The following is a 5,063-nucleotide window of genomic DNA, read 5'->3' as shown; positions in this document are numbered from 1 at the left end:
ACTGTATTTCAGGAGAAGCATCTTGGAAAATATTGGAGCTCTTGGAGCTCACTCAAGGAAGCACATGGCAACTGTCCCACACCCAACTCTGAGACAATTTGAAAAGGCATGGAAGGAAAACTCTCAAGTTTGTAATGAATAAAATGGTTTTTAAGATGCTTTTTTTCTCCTTTAAAGCAATTTATAAAATTATCCACCCAAGAAGTGGCCGAGAGTTTCCACACTCAAATGCAAAACTATTTAATTCATCCTCTACACTGCATTGACCTGATTCTTCCCTTTGCAATGTCTACAGCAATGTTTTCTGTGGATCCTCAATGTATTTTCGGCTTGAATAAAAGGAAGAGAAATATGGTCTGCAACTCTACCTCCATCAGGCACTAGCAAAATAAATGAAAGCAAAAATGCACCCTCTTCATTATGACAAGTATGAGAGTGCATGTTGCTACTCGGGACTTTCATGCATCTGCCTTTCTCCTTGTTGAGTGCTCATGTATGATGGTTTATGAATAATTTTGGTCTGTGAGGAAACCAAGTCTTTGCTACTAACAAAAATTTAGTCCAGGTAAATGCACTGATTGTCTCCACACATAGATTTGTGTGTGCTTAAACATACACTTGAAAGAGTGCATTGAACTAGCCAATGACTTTACTTTTGTCTATGACTATCCCTCTGCATATTCTAATACCCTCTAAAATATCAACAGCAGGTAAGAAAATAGAGATAGTGCAAAATGTGATGAACATAAGGAATGGAGAGCGAACGAACATCACATCACATGCAGGAATCCCTTTTGTTGTGTAAAACCATGTTTTTGTATCTTTTCATTCAGAATTTTGTACTCCAAATTAACCTTCAAAAAGATACTAAATGATGTATCAAACATAAGACATCTTTACTCCAAAATCAGTTTAAAACACAACCAGTTACATAAACCCTCGAATGCCTCAGGAAGTCTCACTGTAGCTGAAATGTAATGCATGTGCAACTTCATGTTTACAAAGATCACTAGTTACTGTATAGACATGAGTACTCCTTGATTAATACACTGGTTAATAAATCTTGACATCTTAAAAAAAGAAAAGAAAAGAACTCAAAATGGGCATATCAAATAAAATTAAAACATTGTAACAGAAGAAAGAAAATAAATACTAGGAATCTAGAAACATATATGATATGCTAAAGACATAAGCAAGCTAGAATATTTAGATTTTCTTTAAGAAAGAGGAGAAAAATGTCTACCACAACTGCTTGACAATATCATGTAAGCACTCATACCCACATTCACACACACACAAAATAAAACACGATTACAAATCAGAGGACTTTTGTTTCTAGCTCTGTCAGAGTAACTAATGTGAGCCCATGGTCTCTGCTTAAATCATCATGAAACTGAGTCAATTTTATGAAGAAACTTGACAACAGGAAACTCCAAGCCATATCTTTTTAGAAAGAGAGATTTCAATAAATGTGTCCACAATTAACACTAGCTCAGTCTGCAATGTGAGACGGAGACCAAGGTCAACATGATTGACTCCCTGAATTGAATTGGCTAAGATCAAATCCATAGAAGTGGTTAGTATTCTCCAGTCAAGACTGCATTGAGCTGGAATCTGGGCAGAATTTCCCCATTTATGCCTTGGCTGACGAACAAGTGTAGTCCATGTTTGTACATGAGGAATGAGCCTGAGCGTTCAAATGTACAAAAGCACATTTTAAAAAATTTTTTCCATTTTCAATAAATTCTTATTGGCACATAGCCCACCGACATACTACATATTGTTTGCCTAAATGTATGCATGTATTTACATATATACACATTTATACACACTCATTTTTATATATGTATGTATGTATATAGGAAACTTGAATGGTTCATAAGAATATGAGAAATTAATTTCATTTCTTGAATGTTATTTCTTTTTCAAGAATATTAATCACAGAAGAAGATGAAGAGATTTCTAAGCCTATTTTATGCATTGGTTAAATATGTGAGCAATAAAGTGGTCAGATTTGATAAGTATATAATGCAATATCTATTGCCCTAATTGCCAACACATGCTCATACATACACACACACACACACACACACACACACACACACACACACAATCTCTATTGTACAAATACATCTCTTCAACCAAAAAAGATCTTGTTTGTTTTTAAACAAAAACTTTTCATGTCTAGGCATATTAAACAAAAATTAATAAGTTACATCTATAATAAAACAAATTTGGCAGAATATTTCTGAGGCATGTTTCTGAAGTAGGTAACTTTGGATCAATAGTTTTTCTAAACTTCTTCAATTCACATATGTAAATATGCCAAAAGTAACATTTAAAGTATAAAATATTTCATATTTATTTTAAGGTATTATTCATATAAACTTTAAAATATAGAACTCAAAATGGGCATATCAAGGAGAATTATAACATTGTAACAGAAGAAAGAAAATAAATACTAGGAATCTAGAAACATATATGATATGCTAAAGACATAAGCAAGCTAGAATATTTAGACTTTCTTTAAGAAAGAGGAGAAAAATGTCTATCACAACTGCTTGACAATATCATGTAAGCACTCATACCCACATGCACACACACACAAAATAAAACACGATTACAAATCAGAGGACTTTTGTTTCTAGCTCTGTCAGAGTAACTAATGTGAGCCCATGGTCTCTGCTTAAATCATCATGAAACTGAGTCAATTTTATGAAGAAACTTGACAACAAGAAACTCAAAGTCATATCTTTTTAGAAAGAGAGATTTCAATAAATGTGTCCACAATTAACACTAGCTCAGTCTGCAATGTGAGACGGAGACCAAGGTCAACATGATTGACTCCCTGAATTCAGTTGGCAAAGATCAAATCCACGGAAGTGGTTAGTATCCTCCAGTCAAGACTGCATTGAGCTGGAATCTGGGCAGAATTTCCCCATTTATGCCTTGGCTGACGAACAAGTGTAGTCCATGTTTGCACATGAGGAATGAGCCTGAGCGTTCAAATGTACAAAAGTACATTTTAAAGCAATTTTTCCATTTTCAATAAATTCTTATTGGCACATAGCCCACCGAAATACTACATATTGTTTGCCTAAATATATGTTAATAAATACAGGAGCTTGAGAGCAGCTTGGGAAGACTTCCCTTAACTTCCCTCTCAATCTCTCTTGACTTGCATAGAGTCTTGAGTGTTCTTTCTGCAGCCATCGACTTTGCAGGACAAAGCCTAAAGCTGAACTCACAAAACTATGTGGAAAAAGAAGAGAGATGTAAGTTGATTGAGCAATGAATAACAGGTAATTGTGTAGAGAAGATACTTATAAACAGCATGGAATTAAAGAGGAGTGAAACAGATACTCTCAATGGTTTAATCCTTTAAAACTTTGCTTAAATATGATCTTTAAAACACACTAAGTCAGTTTTAATCTGAGCTAAGGTGAAGCATACATGAGAAAATAGATACCTTTTATTTAACAGTCTCCAAATTATTGTAGAAAATGTTGTACAACAAAATTCTGAGTGTGTGTCTGTGTGTGTGTGTGTGTTAAACTCTAGTGAAAAACATTTGAAGATAAGGTGTTGTTAGAAAAAAACTGAAAATCAAATTAAATGGCAAGATTGGGGTGCTAAATATTTTAAGTATAAATATCTTTTCCTGGTTTTGTAAAAAAACATGTCAGGGCAGAATGAAAACACAAATATTAAAAGAAGTGGTTGAATTTTGTGCAGAAAGAAGAAGTATATGGAACTCAACATCCTTCTCGGGAGAAATCTTTTTAACCAACATTTACAGAAGTCATGAAATCCATAATAAAACGCAGGAAAGAATAATTTGGAAAAATTTGCTCTTTGTTCTTTCTGGGATGTTATGTTCTTTTTGATACTGAGAAGAGCTCAGATTCTTCTCTTTCTTATTGCATGCAGATTGCATAAAATACCAAAGGGAATAATGAAAAAATTACATAACAGTAAGAATGTTTATCTTGTTGGGACTCACAGAGGATCCACGGCTGCAAGTTTTGATTTTTACTTTTTGTTTCTCACATACATTCTGAGCATAACTGGACCCCTGACCATTATCAATCTTACACTGACAAATTCCCATCTTAGAACACCTATTTTTTCCCCCTTTAAAAATTCTCCTTCTTGGAAATCTCATTAACAACAGTATGTGTTCCCAGATTCCTGTTCAGCTTACCAACTGGGGACCATACGATTACTGACAATGTCTGTGCCAGTCAGATATTCTTTTAAGTCTTTGGGTTTACAGAGCTTTTCCTACTGACACCTATGTCCGATGTGGTCATCTGCAAACCCCTTCATTACATGACCATCATGAACAACAGAGTCTGCACCATCTTTGTCCTCTGCTGCTGGATCTTGGGCTGTTAATCATCGTCACACTCATTGATATGAGTCTCCAAGCAGAATTCTGGAATTCTAATACCATTGATCATTTTGGCTGTGATGTAGTTCCCCTTTTTAAATATCTCATGCTCAGATACAGGGTTTATGAAGCAGACTATTATCATTTGTGCAGTATTAACATTCATTATCACCATAATAGGTGTGATTCTTTCTTACATCTACATCATCAGGACATTCTAAGATTTCTCTTGTTCAACAAATGAAAAAAAAGTTTTTCACTTGTTTCATGATTGTTGTTTCCATCAACTTATCGCATCTGCATTTTCAACTATATCAAATGTTCAGCCAAAGAAGTGGACATTAACAAAGGGGTATCTGTGATCACTAAAATAGTTGTCCCTTTGTTGAACCGCTTCATTTATACCTTGAGGAACAAGCAAGTGAAACAAGATTTCAATGACACAATCAGAAGGAATGTATTTCATGTGCACAAGTAAGTTTGTGGGAATGTGATCAATCACACTGAAGAGAAGAAAGGTAATTTAAATATTCTCCTGAAAAGGCCAAACTCATTTTTATTCTGTTTAAATCAAAGGAAGACCCTAAAAACACATGGAAAAAATGAAAATGAAACACAGTCCACAACAGTTTTGGGAGCAGCAAAAGCCATTCTAAGAGGGAAGTACAGA

The 5,063-nt window shown here is 34.5% G+C and overlaps 1 pseudogene; it reads left to right on the top strand.

Moving 5' to 3' along the window:
• The first annotated feature begins 3,980 nt into the window (after positions 1 to 3,980).
• The window catches only part of LOC115305173, a 16,107-nt pseudogene continuing 15,024 nt past the window's right edge, over positions 3,981 to 5,063 (top strand).

The sequence above is a fragment of the Suricata suricatta genome, chromosome 10 (genome assembly GCF_006229205.1).
Source record: "Suricata suricatta isolate VVHF042 chromosome 10, meerkat_22Aug2017_6uvM2_HiC, whole genome shotgun sequence".
Lineage (NCBI taxonomy): Eukaryota > Metazoa > Chordata > Mammalia > Carnivora > Herpestidae > Suricata > Suricata suricatta.
This window is presented reverse-complemented; position numbering and strand designations above follow the sequence as displayed.